At 43.9% G+C, this 21558-nt stretch overlaps 1 protein-coding gene across 8 annotated transcripts in view; it reads right to left on the bottom strand.

The window, feature by feature from the left end:
* The window catches only part of PUM2 (pumilio RNA binding family member 2), a 129995-nt gene that overhangs the window by 93194 nt on the left and 15243 nt on the right, over positions 1-21558 (bottom strand). The window lies entirely within an intron of this gene.

Genomic DNA, 21558 nt, shown 5'->3' with positions numbered 1-21558 from the left:
CGATGAGCTCTCTTGCTGCATCAAACATCTCTGGGGTAGAGAGATGCTGGATCTCCCCCATCCCTGTAGCCTGCCCCAGGCTCCAAACCTTGTCCGGGCTGCACCTTCTCCTTAGGGCGCACTTCTCCTTAGGGCGCACTTTGTGACCACGTCTCTACGTCGACTAGCCGCTTGAGGCTTTACATCTCTTCGGTGCCTGCGACTGAGTGTCTTCGAGACAGCTGCTTGATGTTTGGCCGGTGCTGCGGCTGACGTGGACGGTGCGCTGTGGACAGAGTGGGGACGCTCCTCACTCTGAGGCTGCAATGCTGACTCTATCAACAGGAGCTTTAGCCTAGAGTCTCTTTCCCTCTTGGTCCTGGGCTTAAATTCTTTACAGATCAAGCAGCTCTCCACTCGATGGGCCTCTCTGAGGCACTTTAAACACGAAAAGTGTGGGTCTCCACAGGGCATAGGCTTTGAGCACGAACTACAGGGCTTAAAGCCTTGGGACCCTGGCATCCCCTCCCCTGACTGGGAGAGGCCAGCTGAGCTCTTTTGTCAACTAATTACACTATCCAACAACTACTTTAACAAGTATTTAACTACTGATTCTAACTATAATACAGGAACAGATGATGAATACAAACTGCTACAGGACAGGCTGATAGCCTTAACACACGTTCCAGCTACCGTCAGGGGCGGTAAGAAGGAACTGAGGGGTTTACTGGCGCCACTCCAGAGGGCTTCCTGCCTAGCCCTGTGGATACTGCTAAGGGAAAAAAGCTCCGGAATCCATGAATGCTGTGCGCGCACACCTAATCAGAATGGACATGAGCAGGCACTCGAAGAAAAACTTTCTATTAAATGGCCACCATTCTTATCTGTCTGTCATGGGATTTTCAACCTCCACACACACTCCTGTGCACGCGTCAATGCGGCCTGGCTCTGTTCAGCATCGCATGGCTCTACTCATGGGGAGGCACTGCCACAGTGGCTGACAGCAGGCATGCGCTGCCTAACCCCTCCCTCCCGCCACAATACAGGTCCCTTTAAAGGGATGGAAACTGAGTCCAGCCCTGCTACATGGGACAACCACAGTCCCTGCACATCACAAGCGGGCAGCCAATGGTAGCTGTGCCAGCGCAGATCAAAGGGGTTTTGGAAACTGCAGAGGAGCAGAAGCATCCAACCTCCCTCCCCAGCTCCCCATGTACCCCCTTGCCCCTACCCAGCCTGTGCCCCCAGCATGCAAATGCCACTGCAGGCAATCCAGGCAGGCCCTCCCTTGGCGCAGGTAAAGCCCCAAAGAAGCCCTGCAAAGGGGGCTGCCATGCATGCCCACAAGCCGGGGGGAGTAACCCACCCATGCAGGCAGACCAAGGGGTGAAGGTACCAGCACAGGGCGCCCTGCAAGCTGCAACAAATCCTTTGTGCCAGCTCAACCATTTGTTGCGTTCAGTCAAGTCCATTCTTTGGAAGCTGCAGAGATCAAAGAAATTGATCCAAACAAATTCATGGCCAACGATGTTTGTCATAAAGACACCTTAGAAGAATTACAATCTTTGAAGCCTTCCTCCTTTTAACCAACAAAACAATTGAGCGATCACCTCAATTCCTTTATCCTTTCCTTAAGCACACAAATGATTCTAATTAACAATGTAGATACCTAGTGTAAAAACATTTTGTAAAAGTCTAGCTCAAAATACATAAGCATATCAAAATGAACCATGGAGTTTATTAGTTGAAACACACTAGATTTAAGACCAAAAAGAAAAAAAAAAAAAAAAAAAAAAAAGGTAACACACTCTTTAAAAAGACACTTTTTAAAAGTGCACCAAAAGACTAAAATTAATAAAAAAGTGTACCATAAATCAAAAATAAAGTTTTAAGCTAGCAATATAGGAGAAAAATTAGATGGCTAACAGTTAGCAGCTACTGTGAATCATACTTAGCCATCCAATTTTTCTCCTATATTGCTAGCTTAAAACTTTTAAAAATACTAACCAGGTACTTATGAAAGTATTTAAAACCATATATTTTTGAGAAAATAATTCACTATGTCTTGTACAGATGTAAGCAACTAGTCGACTTGACTAATTGCTCCCCCCCCCCTCGCTTTTCTGCCTCTATCAGAACCAGTGATGGGGGGAAGCTAGCTTCAAAGCCAGTTCCACCCCCAGCACCGTCTGAGGGGAAGGGGGGGAAAAGCAAGGAACTGGTGGTGCTTCTGCCTTTGAGAAGTAGCAAGAGCAGGGCGCTCTTGTATATTTCAAAAACAGGGAGTGCAGGGTCAACAGGGGACTTCTTAAATCTCCTGCTGGGCCCATGGCACTTCCACCCTTGAAATGTAGCAAGAGCCAGCAGGGCTCTTGCTACATTTCAAAGGCAAAGGTGCCCTTATCGACTAATCGAATAGTCGATGCAAGCTGCATCAACTATTTGATTAGTGGATTATCTAAATGTATCATCCTTAATGTCTTGAGCTCTAGTTCTTGTTATTCTACTTCAAGTTAACTTATGTGATTTATTCATTCTTAATTCATAACCAATATAGCCCAATTCCACCTCAATTCTAGTAATACCAATGCACCCCTCATCTTCTGTAAAGATTGTGTCCTCATTTAAGCCTTGTAAAAACCACAAAGTCAGAGACAGTCACAGCCTTAAAGATCAGAATCATCAGGACTCTATTAATTTAAAAAAAAGCTAATTATATTTAAATGATCTTTTAAAAAATCCTCATTGGGGAAATGGGAAACAAAATTTTGTAGCACCAAACTGTTCCATTACGCAAAACAATGCTTTACAACACTGAAGATATTTATTCTGTTAAAAATCCAAACTCAAATGTTACTGTGTTTCTAGTGACTCTTGGTGCTAGTCAAGTCACAACAAGGCATTTCATTAGCTCAAAAATTAAGGCTCTACAACACCCACTGAATCTATGAAACATCTGAAGAGAAAGACAGACAAAGAACAGCTACAACATTCACCAGCACACAAAGATTTGGGGTACCTAAATGAAACATTTGTATTTACCCTTCTATTTAGTGCAAAACTCCTAACCTTATGGGTCAGAAGGAGGCATCAAGGGGATGAGCTGCAACCTCTCTCTCTTTCCCTAAGAGGTAAAGGAAAAGCAAGTCCCTGCTATATTCTGGCTATATGGAAGGAGGAGCCAAGCATGAAAAAGATTGAGAACTAATGACTTAGCATATTTATGTGTTCATTGCATTATATTACACCAATATATAGCAACAGCCTACACTAAAGATGTTAAATATATGTTATATGGAACTCTAGGACTCTATGCTTGAAATGAAGGAGTCAAAAGCACAGCCTGAAGACTCGATAAATATTACACAGTGGTGGACATTTTGTGTGTCTGAACACAAAGAATACTTCCATCAAAGAATACGTTCTTCAGATAGTGAAAAAAAATTGAACACCAAAGAACCAGAAGAGTTAGCATATTAAAACTAACCTTGAAACATTTATAAAAATAATTCAAGAAACTTACAAAAACATATCAGTGTTAATTGTTAGTAGTAAGTCACTCACTGTATGATAACTCTGACCTAGAATATTGAGGAATATTATGGGAGACTAAACAGATTTTCCAGGAAACACTGAGCATTATTGTTTATACTGCTGTAGTATCTGGGGGGCTTACTGTAGCACCTAGACTCCTGTATCAAGATCAGAGAATCAGAGACTACTAAAACTGCAAGGGACCTCAAGAGATTAAGTCAAGTCCCCTGGCCTCATGGCAGTACCAAGCACTATCTAGATCATTCCTGATAGATGCATGTCTAACCTTCTCTTAAACAGCTCCAGTGATGAAGATTCTACAGGCTTCCTAGGCAATTTATTCCAGTGTTTAACCACCCTGACAGTTAGGAACTCTTTTCTAACGTCCAACCTAAACCTCCCTTGCTGCAATTTAAGCCCATTGCTTCCTGTCCTATCATCATAGGCTAAGAAGAAGAATTCCTCCCTCCTCCCTGTAACACCCTTTTAGATACTTGAAAACTGCTATCATGTCCCCTCTGTCGTCTCTTGTCCAAACTAAATAATCCCAATTCCTCTAGCCTTCCCTCATAACTCATATTTTTTAGACTTCAAATCATTTTTGTTGCTCTTCTCTGGACCTTCTCTAGTTTCGCCACATCTTTCTTGAAATGTGGTGCCCAGAAGTGGACACAATACTCCAACTGAGGCCTAATTAGTAGGGGGTAGAGTGGAGGAATGACTTCTCGTGTCTTGCTCACCACACTCCTGTTAATGCATTTCAGAATCTTGTTTCCTTTTTTTGCAACAGTGTCATGCTGTTGACTCATATTTAGCTCGTGGTCCCCTATGACCACTAGATCCATTTCTGCAGTACTGCTTCCTAGACAGTCATTTCCATTCTGTATGTGTGAAATGGATTGTTCCTTCCTAAGTGGAGTACTCTGCATTGTCCTTACTAAACTTCATCCTATTTACTTCAGACCATTTCTCCAGTTTGTCCAGATCCTTTTGGATTATGACCTATCCTCTAAAGAAGCTGCAACCCCTCCCAACTTGGTATCATCTGCAAACTTAAGCCAGCATCTAAATCGATGAAGATACTGAACAGAGCCGGTTCGAAAATGTGTTTCAAAAAAGTCAGTCCCAACAGATGCGAGCCTACTGGCATAACACTTACCCCCTCTAGGGATGTTAAATAGCAGTTAAAAAGCTAATCAAGTAGTCAATGGAATTTCCATCGACTACTTCATTAATTGATAAGTGGGCTTGCATGGTTCTAACTACATTTAAAAGGCAGAAATGCAGCAGGGGACCTGGAATGAGCCGGGTCCCCCACTCTGCCTCCCCTCCCCAGAAATGATGCTGGGGGGGGGGGGGGGGGGAACTACCTTTTAAACCAGCTCCCCACAGCACCATCATCTGCTTCTCTCCCTTTTTCTTCCTCTGATACACTGAAGTGCTGGTAATGCTGCTAGACAATATTGACCTCCTGTGGTCCAGAAAATTCTCTGGTTCAGAACCAGTCAGGTCCCCAAGATGCTGGACTAGAGAGGTTTAACCTATATCTACCTGGTAGTGCAACTGTTGAGCCAAATTAGACTAATAAGTACAGCTCTACCTCTTTGTAGGAGCTGATGAATCATCACCCTCAAGTGACAAAATATTTTTTCCATCTGACCAAGCACATGAAGTGGAATATAAGGACAGAAAATCCTGTTTAATTTGGTAAGCAGTTAAAAATATTGTTTAACCTGTTAAGTGATTAAAGGGGAAGGTGGACAGGGTGGTAGGCAGAGGCTGCAGCAGTCCCTGTCCACAGCAGGCTCTCCACAGGGCTGGAGCATTCCTTAAGGTGACACTCACCAGTTAATTGGTTAAACATTCACATTCCTAGTGTAAAGTCACAATTTTTAATCTCCTCTCTCAAGGATGGAACTCACAATACCACTAAGCTGTTACATATTAAAAAGTGCCACATCAATGGACCATATTAAACTTTACTTTTGTATGATGGAAATAAAGATACCATTGTGCGGGTTAAAAATGTCTCAAATATACTGGCATTTTTTGATTCTTCAAACATTTACATGTCTCAAGAAAAGCTTGGATAGAACCAGAGAGCTTTTTTTACAAGAGCACTCTTTAGTCAGTATTCCCTATAATGTTATTCGGAATCTTGTTTTCCAGTGGTATAGTGGAGGACTTGGGTTTCCTACTTTAAACTGTGGTAAAATTGAAGACAAGTTTAAAAGGAATTACTGCTACCCATTTATTTTATTCCTCAAAAGGAAGTACTTTTTGAATGATATATTTACTTAAAGTAATCTGGACGAAAGCAGGAATACAATTCCTACAATGTCTTGCGAGGCAGCTGTGAAAGAAATCAGCCTTTAACTTCAATAAATATTTGTTACCAAAACAGGAAAACAGAGCTTAAAAGTTTTGACTGGCACAGTTCTTCAAAAAAGTAGATGAAATTATTACTTCTAGACTAAACAGTAAAAACTTTACTGGTAATAAACAAGCTATTGAAAACAACAGGTACCTTTGAATTCAAATAAAAGAAGTTAAGTTAATATATAGAACAAAGTTTTACCAAATTATTCATTTTAATAATAGAATGGAACGCTCTAGGGCAAATTCTGCAACTTTTACATTGAGGCTAGGGATGTAATAGTGTAGTTGATTAACCAATAAGCAAAAGCTTATAGGTTAATGCTATAGACTACATGCATTCCCTTCCTCCACCAGTAAATCTTTTAGCAGACTGGCCAGCAGCCCAACTCACTACTAGCTTGCGATGGGTCTGGGACCTAGCCCTGCTGCAGCTCTGCATTTAAAGGGTAATAGGAGGAGGGCAGGCAGGCAGACTGGCTCAGTTCTGGCTTGCACCAGATCTGGTGCTTAGATATGCCCTCCCCAGACAGGGGCTGCTGCCACCCCACGCTGCTGTCTCTTTATCAGAGGCAGCAGCACAGGGCAACAAGCAGCTGGTCTGCGAGGGAAGCTGTTTTTTAAACGGGCTCCCCTCGTAGGCCAGCTCCCACTTGGCACCCTATGGGGAAAAGATGCCGATACTCCAGGGGAAAAAGTGTTGAGCTCTGACTGGAGGTGCTGGTACTCAGTACCGGGCAGTACAATCACAAAAAAGGGATTGCTCAGGAGTAAGGCTGGAGCACCTTGCTGCCAGCCCGATCCCTGGGGTCTATAGAATAGTAGACTAAATGATAAGAATGTATGAGGTTACTTGACTATTCAATTAACCCGTATTTAACATCCCTAATAGAAGCATCCTAGATTCAGTAAGAAAATTAGTAGAGTAAGGTACTACTCAACATGAATAAGTCATAGAATTGGGCCATTCAGGCCAGGTCTACATGAGAAGGCAAAGTTGAAATAAGGTACACAACTCCATCTAAGTGAACAGTGTAGCTGGATTCCACTTACTGCAGCGCCCCATTGCAGAAGGTCAACAGAAGAAACTCTCCCGTTGACTCCCCTTACTCCTTGCAACCTGGTCGAGTATCAGAGTCAATGGGTGTGTGATCAGCAGTCAATGTAGTGCATCCTTTCTAGACCCACTAAATCGATGCCCAAGAGTGCAACCTCTGCAATGTCAGTCTCCCTCTCTCTAAGTGTAGACAAGGCACAGAAGTGCAATAGCTCTGCATTAAAGAGAGAGCATTTGCTTATGCAACAACGACAAAAATTGATCTGGCAATTTAAAAAAGTTATCTAAAATGGTAAAGAGATGACTGAAAAAACTTAATTTCTGATCAAAATTTTTAGGAATCAGATTATCCACTATTCCCAAGAAATCATTTAATTCCACTTCTCCCCTCCCCCCCCCCATTATGATCCATTTTCTTTCTTCCCTACATCATTCTGTTAAATCAGATGTGGGCAAAAGGGCCTTTGCAAGTCAGATCCGGCACGCCAAGCAGTTGATCCAGCCCGTGGAGGCTCTGCTGTTCCCCCACTCCTAGGCCAATTAAGGAGCACGCAGTGCTTTAAAGCGCCATGTGCTGCTCGTGGGGTGGGAGGAGACATCACACATTCCTCTGCCCCCAAGCGCTGATTGGCCTGGGGGTAGGGGAGCTGCGTAATTTTCCTCCGCCCTCCCTGTGAGGAGCATGCGGAACTTCTAAGTGCTGTATGCTTGCACAGCGTGGGGACAGGGCGAATGAGGCTTCATGCAGCTGCCTTGATTAGCCTGGGGGGGGGGGGGGGGGGAGAGAGGAGGAGCAGGTGCGAAGCCTCCTCCTGCCCTGCAAGGAGCACGGAAATGATGCATGCTCCTGTCCCGGGAGGAGCCGCAAAGGGCAGGAGAGGGCTTCATGCGCTCCTCCACCCCGAGCCTTGATTAGCCTGGGAGTGGGAGAGTATGCAAAGCCTCTTCCTGCTCTGCCAGGAGCATGGGTACCTAGTGGGAAAGGGGGGACAAAGGGGCTCTCCCACACCCAGACCAAGCATGGCCAGGGGAAGCCCAGAAGCATCCTGGCCCCATCCCTTCCTGGGTGGCCCGGATCCACTTAAAAAAATTTTCAAGTGACCCCTGGCCAAAAATTATTGCCCACTTCTGTGATAAGTACTATTTACAACTATTGCTTTGTATTCTTCTCCTCCAATATGTTTTGGTTTGCTTTCAATTTCCTTAAGTCTACTGCAACTGTTCTCACCAAGGCTCATGCCCACATTTCTGGGACTCTTTTCTTCCCTGCGTTTAAAGGGAACTGTGACAAACTGGATTTGGACCAAAGAATAATTTAGTTCTTTCATATGACAGCTGAGTTATAGATTCCTAATTATTACTTTTTCACTGTATGAAAATTGTACTAATGAATGAACATTACTAGATATAAGCACATAAAAAGAGAGGGCTCCTGCCCCAAACAGTCTACAGTCCAAGTTTGAGATGAGACAACCGCGGAACATAATCAGGCCAGGAAGCACCAGATAACAATTAGACTAGTAGTTAACATGAAATATACTGGTCATAGCATCTCTGACAATCATTTTTATAGGCAGCATTGCGGAGGACAGTTTTAAGGACTGTGAGGTGGCTTTGCAGATGTGTGCTTGGAACTGCTGTCCCAGATGAGGGACAACATATGTGAAACCATCAAGATGAGTGTTACTAATTTGTTAAATTTGCAGACAAAGTCTAGTATCAATGACAGAGAAAAGAGAAATCAAAACCTTCCTAGTATTTAAAAAAACGAGAGGAGGGATAGGTCACGAAAGGCTTTACAATAAAATAAGTAATTAGTGTAGGATGTGGTGAAGGGTGAGCCAGAGAAGGAATGTAAAGAGAGACAGCTGATGTGACAATTTAAGAAAACTGAATTTTTGACAAATGAGTATGTGAGTACAAAAAAGATATTTTGGCCTTAGAAAGGGTTCAGAAAAGGGCAACTAAAATGATTAGGGGTTTGGAACGGGTCCTATATGAAGAGAGGTTAAAGTGACTGGGACTTTTCAGTTTAGAAAAGAGGAGACTGAGGGGGGATATGATAGAGGTCTATAAAATCATGAGTGATGTGGAGAGGGTGAAGAAAGAAAAGTTCTTCATTAGTTCCCATAATAGAAGGACTAGAGGACACCAAATGAAATTAATGGGTAGCAGGTTTAAAACTAATAAAAGAAAGTTCTTCTTCACAAGGGTGGAGTCAACCTGTGGAACTCCTTGCCAGAGGAGGCTGTGAAGGCTAGGACTATAACAGAGTTTAAAGAGAAGCTAGATAATTTCATGGTGGTTAGGTCCATAAAAGGCTATTAGCCAAGGGATAGAAATGGTGTCCCTGGCCTCTGTCTGTCAGAGGCTGGAGAAGGATGGCAGGAGACAAATAGCTTGATCATTGTGTTCCGTCCACCCCCTCTGGGGCACCTGGTGCTGGCCACTGTCGGCAGACAGGCTACTGGACTAGATGGACCTTTGGTCTGACTCAGTACGGCCATTCTTATGAGTAAAACAGCATTTGTATAAGGCAGCGGTCCCCAACTTTTCGTGGCTGCCGGTCGCCCGGGGGCGGGGCCACTCACACGCCGTGCTTCCGGAGATGGGGCCACACATGCACCACGCACCCGGGGCTGGCACTGTGCATGTGCAGCACGTTGGGGGGGAAGGGGGAGGGGACACGGAAGCCCAGATGTTTCGGCAGGTGCACATAAATGCCCCAGCAGGTGCCATGGCGTCCACGGGCACCACGTTGGGGACCACTGGATTAAGGTAATCAAGTTAATGTAATATACTTAAGTCTTCCATAAGGTACAGGCAGTCCCCGACTTACGTGGATCCGACTTACGTCGGAACCGCACTTACGAACGGGGCTTTTCTCGCCCCGGAGCTCGCGGGCAGCGGGACTGCCCAGAGCGCAGTGGTCCCACCACCGCATCCTCCAGGGCGAGAAATGCTGCTCCAGGTCTCCCTGGTGTGCTGGGGGGGGACTCCCCAGCACAGAAGGGAGACCAGAGCAAAGCCGCACAGGCGGCGGGGTCCCCCACCTCTGCGGCTTTGCTCCTGTCTCCCTGCTGTGCACAACCCGGCAGCACCCCAGCTGCTCTACCCCAGGCGTCCCGCAACAAAAGCCTGGTCTGCTGGGGGGGGGGGGGGTGCGCACTAGCTGCGTCCCCTCCCCCCCAGCAGACCAGGGAGACAGGAGCAAAGCCGCGGAGGCGCAGAGGTCCCGCCGCCTCTGCGGCTTTGCTCCTGTCTCCCTGCTGTGCTGGTGGGGACTCCCCCAGCACAGCAGGGAGACAGGAGCAAAGCCGCAGAGGCGGCGGGACCTCTGCGCCTCCGCGGCTTTGCTCGGGTCTCCCTGGTCTGCTGGGGGGGGGGGGGGGGAGGGGGGGAACGCAGCTAGTGCGCCCCCCCCCCCAGCAGACCAGGCTTTTGTTGCGGGACGCCTGGGGTAGAGCAGCTGGGGTGCTGCCGGATTGGTCCTGCGGGGACCTACCCGGCAGTGCCCCAGATGTTCTGATCTAGGAGTCCAGATTCAGCTGCTGTTGAAACTGATCAGCGGCTGATTCCAGGAAGCCGGGGGAAGAGCAACTCTGTCTAGGGCTTCCTGTAGTCAGCCGCTGATCAGTTTCAGCAGCAGCTGAATCTGGAGCCAGTTCCGATTTGCATACAAATTCAACTTAAGAACAAACCTATAGTCCCTATCTTGTACGTAACCCGGGGACTGCCTGTATCTGATTTGGCACTGTGCAATATTTTGATAAAAACTAGAACAATGCAAAATTAATAACACGCATATGGATTAAAAACTGACAGTATTTGTAAGTGTGCACTTATTAAGCAGGTGAGTTTTCTAACAAGGTCCACTAGGACTAGTCCTCGGTCTATGCTATTTAAGATTTTTATCAATGACATTGCAGAAAATAAAACTGGTATTATTGGCAGATGAGAGATTGGGAAAGAGGTTAATACCAAAAAGGTCTAGTTCCTAATATTATGATTTGCAAATACAGTAAATCCTCACTTCACATTGTAGTTATGCGGTTGAAAAATGCTACTTTAAGCTGCCCAGCCCTGGCTGGTTGCTGCTCCCCAGGCCAACTTCGGCCGGAGGGGGGGGGGGGGGGAGAAGAGGAGAAAGGGAGGCTTGTGTTGTCCAACCCTGGCCAGCAGCTACAGTAATGGGGTTGCTGGCCTGCAGATCTCCCCTTGGTGTCTGGCACTGGAGTCCAGTGTTCCCCATACTCGCTGCTCCCCTGCAGTTATTCCAGAGCATAACTATCCCTGCTACCAGATCCCTCCCTTTCTGTATTATGAAAAACAATTGGATTCTATGAACATCGCTAACATAGGAGCTGCATGCTGTTGCTTACATAATTTCTGAAAAAGTAAGGGTGAAGTGTTTTCCTATGGGTAGAGCACTAAACCACGGTGCTTGGGCACACACTTTGAATAGTCAGACACTCGAGCTGTCAGACTAGCACATAGTTTGGCCATCAATATTAGGGAGGCTCTGAGGAGCCTCTCTGACAATGAGGGGGCGTGACATTTCTGTGTGTTGGGGTTGCTTTCTTGCCTCTAAGTCAGGGGTGTCCAAACTTTTTTCAAAGAGGGCCAGATTTGAAGAAGTGAACATGCGTGAGGGCCGACCATTTTGCCTGACATTCTTTGAACCATTAAAATTAAATGCAAATTAACTATTTTATGCAAAGTTTATTGCAAACGGCATACTTTTCATTTCGTCACATGGATGACAAATCTAAACAGGTGTTAAATCACTCTGCCTTTCATATCTGAAGGCCAGATGAAAAAAAAATCCAGGAAGCTGAAATATATGTCAGGAACATTGTAAAGTACATTACATATTATCAACTTTTAAGTTCAAAAAATATGAACAGGAACATAACACCAAGTATACATGTTGTGTCCAAATATATTTATAACTGATTTAGACCAACTGACAGTAACTGAGATTTTACAATGTATTCATCTCAATTAAAAAAAAAAAACTTGCCTAAACTAATGTGAAGGGTGAAACTGAGATCTGGACTGCAGCACAGGAGAGCGCAGGGCACGCTGGCCTCACGGCGGCACGGGGGCAGGGCGAACCCGCAGCTAAGCGGGGGAGCGGGGCTGCGGATGTGCCCTACACGGCAGGCTTTAGGACCGCAGCGGCCGCCATGCACGGCGGCGGCGCGGCCAGAAGCGGCGCGCTGTGCGCGCCAGTTCAGAGGAACACTGGGGAGCCAGGAGAGGGGGAGGAAGCGGGGGCTGTCCCTGCACTCTCAGCCTCAAAGTGGAGGGCCCACGGGGTCGGAGAGCACAGGGCACGCTGGCCTCACGGCGGCCCGGGGGCAGGGCAAACCCGCAGCCAAGCGGGGGAGCGGGGCTGCGGACGTGCCCTACAGGGCAGGGTCTAGGACTGCGGCGGCGGCGGCAGCGCGGCCTGAAGCGGCGCGCTGCACTGCGCGCGCCAGTTTAAAGGAGCACCGGGGAGCCGGGAGAAGCGGGGGCCGTATTAAATCCGACCGCGGGCCGCAATTGGCCCGTGGGCCGGACTTTGGACATGCCTGCTCTAAGTGATACATTCCTATGGTACCAAATGGTTCAGACCAGAGCATTTGGTGTGGGTAATTCAACACAAAATAAAAATTAATGGAAACATATATAACATTTGCCTTTGTTTTTGTAAACCTCACAGCTGTGCTAATATTCAAAGGGGGCTTTCACAGGGAGTGGAGCATAAGGGGAAGAAACCATTACTGGATTGTGATGAGTGGGTGGGGTGGGTGTAAAGAAAGGGCTCCTGGATACAGAATTGCACCTTTGCAGCTGTGAATGGTGTGTGTGTGGGGGGGGGGGGGGGGGGGGGGGAGGCATGGTTGCTGGCAAAAAGGCTCTGCATGGGAGGCCTTTGGTCATGGTCTCTATTATTCATCAGGATTATACTCCTCAGGGTGTCATTTTGGTCCTGAATGAGCTGTAGCTTGCACTCAGTGGTCTCCTGTCTCTGTTTATTGGCCCTAGCTTTTCTCTGCTCCCTTTCCCTATCTTGTCTCCTCTCTCTCCCCCACCTGCCCCATCTCTCTGCTCCCTATTCACAGCTCATTTCTGCTGCTCTTTTTTCTCTGACTTCAATGACTCAACAAATCCTTCCCCAGATCATCCTATGCTTTGCTTCTTTTTCCTCAGTTGCCATTGTCTGTCTGGTGGTGGACAAAATGGCAGAGTTCTCAAGGTCTGGTCTGCAAAAGTAACAATTAACAATAAAGTGACTGCTTTTCATGATCAAGATGGTTACATTTCACTATCATGCATGCCCCTGAAGAAAACATCCCACTTTATTAGATTAGCCTGGAGGCAAACAGATCTTTACAGCCATTGAGATCATGGTGAGTTTTAGAAGTATGGGGAATGTGGAGGGAGGAGGATGATGCTTATGACTCCCCAAGAAAGTACAGACCGTGGTTGTGCAGCCGTTGTACAAGGAAACAATTTCTGTTAATCCTACAGTTGTCCCTAGGGGCTGCAATCCCTTTTGCTAACGTAGCCCTTCCAAAGATTAATAAGTAAACCTGGGCTGAGCTGTTGGAGGCAAGTGTGTGTGGTGGTGGGGAGGGGAGAGGGCAGGGGCAGGGGAAGAGGGAGGAAAGAAATCCCCAGTTTTTATGCAGCCAAAGTGGCACTGGCAGCACACAATGAGGACTGGTTTGGGAAAGTGTTGTACCAGGAGGATGGGGAAACTACAGCCCTGCTATGGAAACTTCGTAACAAGATTAGTAAGTACATCAAGCAAATCTTCTATACCATTTCCAAGGAAGATTCTATTACTATCCATGCTTACACTGATGCTGTGTTTGGCTGTAACACAGACCCAGAGATTGCTAGCCAGCATATAGAAATACAGCCTCTGGTCATCCACCCAATTAGCATCCAACCCTGCCCGCCCACCCACCCACAACAAACCCTGTGTCCCTTCTGTTGCTTCAACACACATCTCTTCTACAATGAGTTGCTGAGTGTCCTCTCAAACATCATTTGAGAACAATTCCTCGCTGCTAGGTACACAGGTTCACCGGACTGACCCTCAACTCCTGGCCCTCTTCAGTCTCTTCATCACCTTGATCTACTGTGCATCTGAGACAAGTATTTCTGGCTCTATTCTCTGAGAACTATCCACAGTGTCCCAGGGTTCAGTCATGGGGTCCCCACGCAGGACTCCGCCCAGTTATTTATAAAACAAGCACATTTTGGGTGTAGCACCAGAGCAGCTGTTTCCCTCCTTTGCTTTGTGGTAGGCTTGCTGGAGTTCCTTGATCTTGGCTTTGCACTGTAGGGTGTCTCACTCAAAGCCCCTCTGACACAGGACTAAAGAAATGCAACAATACGTGTCCCAGTTCTTACGGGTCACTTGCAACTCTATTTGCACCAAGTCGTCCCCCCCCCCCCCATCACCACCACCAATTAGAACCAAAAGCTCTGCATTGCTCCAAGCAGGAGAGTGTCTGGATCAATGGTTACCATCCCTGTTTCCTTGAGAAGATGTTCTGTGGACCACTACATCATGTGCCACAGACACAGGAATTTAAGTTTCCCAGGGCTTGCAAGCACAGGAGAAGAGCATCTCTACTTATAAACATTACGTGTTTGAAAGGCATCTGAGTTGAAGGTAATGTCCAAAGTGGCTAAACATGGTATTGTGGGATATATGCAGGAGTCTAATAATCAGGGCTTGCCGAGCGGCGGTGAGCCCCGCTCGCCAGCCACGTGGTTCTGCGCTCTGCGCATGCGCAAATCACTCTGCACCGGCTCTGGGATGTAATCTACTCGCCACGGGTGAATAGATTACATTGTTTGTCGAGCCCTGCTAATAATCTTAAAAACCCTACCTAGTACACACTGCATGACTGTTCACAGCGCAGAAACAAAAGTCCCTTATGGGGCTGCAAGTTTTTAGTTGCCAAAAACAGGCATATGTCATAATATTTGTAGACCCTCTGAGGTTTGTGTCATCAAAAGGCAGTTTTTGGTGGGAAAACATGCAAGTGTAGACAAGCCCTTACACGCTATACAAAGTCATTTAGAACGAAATCATCTAATGAGACAGCTTTCCACACTGTCAGTTTTGTTATTCGGTGGAGACTCACATTGCAAGTCCTAATTGACAACTTTTATCCTGAAAAATGGATTGTTTTGTAATAAGAAAAGGAAGTTTGGAAACAGTCATCAAATCCACCTGTATCTGAAAATGAAAATACATGTATGTTTTCTGCAGCAGAAAGTTCTATAACAGATTTCTTCCACATCAACCTTGTCTGAACCATCTACAAAAAGAAAACTAACATGGATAAGCCGGTATAATGTTGCTTTTAAAAAATATTTCATCAAACCAGGATGCAAAGGTCCAGTGTTCTAGTTACAGCAAGGTGCTTGCAAACAAGTATATCGAAGTTAAAGAGACAGAAACAAAAATGAAGGAAAGTCACTGATAAGCCTTTTGAATATTTTCAATGGGAATTAAAGTTTATCAGCCTAAGTTATTAGTTGGTAAATTACTCTGAATAAGATCACTGACACACTTAGTGGCATGCCATGCAGCAAAAAAGAAAACAACCCATACAGATATTACAAAACCTTATCCTTCAAGCATCTCTTGAAAGGGTATGTACAATTTTCAATTAGAAGTCTGCTGAAAAATTGAGACTTATTCCTCTCAGTGGTAACACAGTGTCCCAGTGAATAACTGATATTGCATAGCACTTGGAAGCCCTACTATACTTATACAGTAGTTAGCAGGGGATTTTGCCATCCAACTTGACAAAAGTGCTGATATTTCAAATTGTGTAACAGTTTATATGAGGTATGTACAGCAAAATGACTTTAAGAAAGGTTTGCTGCTTTATCTGACTTCACCAATAAATAAAATAGGAGCACAGATCTTCAAAGCAATGCATGACCGCATAATTGGAAAATACAAAATCGTCTGGGTTAATTGCAAAGGAATTACAAGTGTTAATACAGCAAACGTCAGATAGAAAGAATGGAGTTGTAAAAAAAAATATGAGGCAGCTGCCTATGATATTTAGAATCACTGTTTCGTTCACCCCAAACATTTGATGCCAATGAGTATTTCCCCTATAATACAATAGCTCTGAAGGAAGTAGTGAAAATGATTAATTTAAGGAAGCTCTATGAAGAGCAGGCTTTTTAAAGCATTATGCTCAGAAATAGGAGCAGAGCATACTTATTTTACTATTTCACACTGAAGAACAATGGCTGGTATGGGGCAGAGTACTTACAAATTTAGGAATGATTATTTCTTTACCAGAAATATACGGAAGTTGGAATGTCTAGCTGACTTTTTTTTCAACTTTAAACAAACTGAATTTGAAGTTACAAGGATAAGGCAAAGATTTATTTAGACACTGAATAGATACGAGTATCCAAAAGTCATTAGCACTGTGGCAAGCACAACTGAAAGGTAATCATCAACGCTACTGTATGTTCCCAAAACTGTTACAGCATGCTGAGGAGAACAGCACCAGTGAAGAAAAAGTGAAAAATGAAAAGTGTCACACAGTTTCATCTCACTGCTCTGTCTGACACGTTGAGTTGCCATTTCCCTCCACTGGGGTTTGAAAATTTGAAGGAAAAGTGTTGGCTGAAAAATTCTTTTGCTTTTGAAAAATCCTGAATCAATAAGAGCTAAACTTGATGCCTGAGCAAGAAGAAACGCTACTGCAACTCACCAATGATAGTACATTCAAAACATCTCATAAATCATTAAATCTGACATTGTTTTGTATAAATGTTTTCAAAGAATATCCACTGTTAAAGTAAGATTAGTTATCTGTTGTTGTTATGGTTCTCAAGCTACACATGAAAACTGGGATTTCTGATTCTGAAAAGGTTAAAAAAAAGGAAGAAATCAACTCAACAATGCACCTGATATACTGAGAACAGAAACAATAGGCTGCCCACCTGTCACATGAAGCAAAAGAAACTCAAACTCTCTTTTACTATGCTTAAAAAAAAAAAAAAAAAAAAAAAGCAGTTATGTAGCACCTAAAAGATTAACAAAATAGTTTATTAGGCCCTGATGAGCTTTCATGGGGCACGCCCACTTCTTCAGATCATATTCTGAAAGTGAATAGGCATGACCATTTTATAACAGAGGGATACAATGAAAGAAGGTAAGAAAATTACAAACAGACAATTTAGCTACACCAGTGGTCCCCAACCTTTTGGGGCTGCTACACGCTCGGGACCAGTGCCACACTTCCGGGGCCCGGGGCGCAAAAATGTCTTGGGGCGGCCCTGGTCAATCGGCGGACGCACATACATACCCCGGTGGGCGCCATGGCACCCGAGGGCACCATGCTGGGGACCACTGAACTACACAGAACAAAAGGTAGCGGTGAGGGGGGAAGAGGGAGAGTGACAAGGATGGAGGAAATTGCTTATTGTAAATTAAGTGACTAATTTGGGGTCACTACAGATATCAAAAGGCGGGGAGGCTGTCTTTGTAATGTGTAGAGATAATTATCTCAATTAAGGCTCATTTGAACGTGTCAAATTTTAGCATAAATAAAAGTCCTGAGGTCTCCCTCTAATCTGGTGTTAAAGTCTTTGTTGTAAGATGCATGTTGTCAGTTCTTTAAGAGAATGACCAATTGGATTGAAATGCTGATTGACAGGTTTGTGTGTGTGTAGATTTCTGATGTCTGACCTGTGAGCATTAATTGTTTGGAGAAGTGACTGACTAGCTTGCCAATATACATCGCAGAGGGGCATTGCTGGCACATACTGGCATATATCACATTGCTGGACGTACAGGAATATGAGCCGAGATAATTATTATCTTACACATTACAAAGACAGCCTCCCCACCTTTTGATATTTATAATGACCCCAGATTAGCCACTCAACTCCTACAATAAGCAATTTTCTCTTTCCTTGTTGCTTCCAACTTTTCTATGTAGCTGAATTGTCAGTTTGTAATTTTCTTACCTTCTTTCAATGTATCCCTCTGTTATAAAACGGTCAGGCCTATTCACTTTCAGAATATGATCTGAAAAAGTGGGTCTGCCCCACAAAAGCTCATCACCTAATGACCTATTTTGTTAGTCTTTAAAGTGCTACATGACTTTCAGACTAACACAACTATCTCTCAGTACTTAAAAATGTTTTACAAGAAACATTGATATCTAATTTTAGTTATTACCTGACATGAAGTTGCAAAAACTAGCAGGTATTGATTGCCCTTTGTGATTTTATGAGGTCTAGTCAGAAAACCCCATATTGAGTCGCTGGGATAAGTTTCTTTCAGTGGGTTGCGAGAAAAGAAAGTCTGAAAACCATCCCTGGTGATCCCTCCTAACTCTACAGTTACTTCTCACAACAAAATCTGAAAGTTGCTACAATTACTTGTGTCGCTACTGCTACCACCAATTCCTGTTTCCCCATTCAATGGGAGCTAGAATAGCTTTTTTTTTTTTTTTAAACTTAAATAAGAGATTTTCTTTTGTCCCAATCCTGCTAACATCACTGACTGAAACAGCTTCTCATGACTATATTATGAGAGGGAGCTCTAGTCTCACTATTTCTTAATTTGAATAATACTAAATAGGAATAAGTAAGTAGAGGGTAAGTTTAGAAGATAGGATACACAAAGAACAAGTTAAAAATCACTTAGGAAAGTTAGATGTCAGCAAGTCACCAGGTCCTGATGAAATGCATCCCAGGATACTCAAGGAGCTGATAGAGGAGGTATCTGAGCCTTTGAAAAATCATGCTATGATCTTTGAAAAATCATGGCAGACAGGGGAGATTCCAGAAGACTGGAAAAGGGCAAATATTGTGCCCATCTATAAAAAGGGGAATAAGAACAACCCAGGAAACTACAGACCAGTCAGTTTAATGTCTGTCCCGGGGAAGATAATGGAGCAGGTAATTAAGGAAATCATATGCAAACACTTGGAAGGTAATAAAGTGATAGAGAATAGCCAGCATGGGTTTGTGAAGAACAAGTCATGCCAAACTAATCTGATAGCTTTCTTTGATAGGATAACGAGCCTTGTGGATAAGGGAGAAGCGGTGGATGTCATATACCTAGACTTTAGTAAGGCATTTGATACGGTCTCGCATGATATTCTTATTGATAAACCAGGCAAATATAACTTAGATAGGGCCCGATAAGGTGGGTGCATAACTGGCTGGATAACCGTAGACAGAGAGTTGTTGTTAACGGTGCTAAATCCTGCTGGAAAGGGATAACAAGTGGAGTTCCTCAAGGGTCTGTTTTGGGACCCGTACTGTTCAATATCTTCATCAATGATGTAGATATTGGGATAGAGAGTACGCTTATTAAGTTTGCAGATGATACCAAACTGGGTGGGGTTGCAACTTCTTTGGAGGATAGGGACATAATTCAAAATGACCTTAGCAAGTTAGAGAAATGGTCAGAGGTAAACAGGATGAGGTTTAATAAAGAGAAATGCAAAGTGCTCCACTTAGGAAGGAACAATCAGTTCCATACATACAAGATGGGAAGCGACTGCCTAGGAAGAAGCATGGCGGAAAGGGATCTAGGGGTCATAGTGGACCACAAGTTGAATATGAGTCAACAGTGTGATGCTGTTGCAAAAAAAGCAAATATGATTCTAGGTTGTATCAACAGGTGTGTTGTAAGCAAAACTCGTGAAGTCATTCTGCCGCTCTACTCTGCACTAATTAGGCCTCAGCTGGAGTACTGTGTCCAGTTCTGGGCGCCACATTTCAAGAAAGATGTGGAGAAATTGGAAAGGGTACAGAGAAGAGCGACAAGAATGATTAAAGGTTTAGAGAACATGACCTATGAAGCCAGGCTTCATGAACTGGGCTTGTTTAGTTTGGAAAAAAGAAGATTAAGGGGGAACATGATAGCGGTTTTCAAATATCTAAAAGGGTGTCACAAGGAGGAAGGAGAAAATTTGTTCCTCTTGGTTTCTGAGGACAGGACAAGGAGAAATGGGCTTAAAGTGCAGCAGGGGAGGTTTAGATTGGACATTAGGAAAAAATTCCTAACTGTCAGGGTGGTCAAATATTGGAATAAATTGCCAAGGGAGGTGGTGGAATCTCCCTCTCTGGAGATATTTAAGAACAGGTTAGATAGACATCTGTCAGGGATGGTGTAGACGGAGCTTGGTCCTGTCTTGAGGGTGGGGGGCTGGACTCGATGACCTCTCGAGGTCCCTTCCAGTCCTATTAGTCTATGATTCTATGAAAGGAGTATTTTAAAATTTGTTCAAAAAGATAATACGCATGTATTTCATAACCTGAAAGAGCTAAAAAGACATCTGGAAAAACAGTAAGTATATCTTAATAAATTATATCCATTTCACATTTTAAAACTTCAATTTCAATTTAAAAAAAAAAATTTCTGAGATTCTCCTAAAGAATCCAGAGTTTATTTTGACAGTGTGCTTGAAAATTACAAGTAGTGTTACGTACACACAAACTATCCATTTCAGATGGAATTCAAGTTAAAAAATTCTTCTTAGGCATGAACTAAGAATGGATTACCAAGATATTGGCATTCTATTTGGGCAACTAGTGATGGCTCTGTTCAAAATGTAGGCAAGAATCTTTTTATGTAATTAAATCTAAGGGTACGTCTAGACTACATGCCTCTGTCATCAGAGGCATGTAGATTAGGCTTCCAGACATAGCAAAATGAAGCGGCGATTTAAATAATCGCTTTATTTAAATTTACACAGCTGCCACGCTGAGCCGACAAACAGCTGATCAGAAGCGGTGATTATTTAAATGAAGCGGTGATTATTTAAATCGCCGCTTCATTTTGCTATGTCTGGTAGCCTAATCTACATGCCTCTGTCGCCAGAGGCATGTAGTCTAGATGTACCCTTACATTACTCTAGCAAAAAATGTAATTAGAAATCAATTCTTAAAATTTTTGCTAGATTCCCAGTAACATTTTTTAAGTAATACACCTATGCAACTGGAAGAACAAATGACTTTACAGTTATCCTTGCATGGGAACTACAGGAAAATTATTATGTGGGAAGCATTCACCTGATGTCAATGGCTAATTCCAACAATGCTCCAAAAGAAGGTGAAACTCCTGTGGTCTACTGTGGAATTTTTCCCCTCCAATCTCAAATTTGGCAAATACATTAGCACAACATGTCTAAGCAAAACAAATATTTAAGTATGCAATATGTCTTAAAATCCAAGATACCATGATTGCCCAATTAATCTTGGTGTAGAAAATTCCAAATATTTGTATTTAAGAAACTGTTTCACATGCAATCTAAACTGCTGATTCTATTGTTGCTAATATTTAAGTTTCTAATAATGCTCATGTGTTTCCCCATACTTGTATAGTTCCACATACTGCAGTTTCTCCCCCAACTTGTACATGAAATAAGCTCTTCAACCAGTAGTAACAAACTCGCTTACTTTTGGTAAGTTTATATTGCAGTTGCTTTCTATATTGTCTCTAAAGCAGTGGTCTCCAACCTTTTTACACTCTAGATCACTTTTTAAATCTCAAAACAGGTGAAGATCTACTGCCCCGCCCCTTCCTTGAAGCCCCGCCTTCT

This window comes from Pelodiscus sinensis, chromosome 3, assembly GCF_052426305.1.
Source record: "Pelodiscus sinensis isolate ZL-2025 chromosome 3, ASM5242630v1, whole genome shotgun sequence".
In the NCBI taxonomy this organism is placed as follows: domain Eukaryota; kingdom Metazoa; phylum Chordata; order Testudines; family Trionychidae; genus Pelodiscus; species Pelodiscus sinensis.
This window is presented reverse-complemented; position numbering and strand designations above follow the sequence as displayed.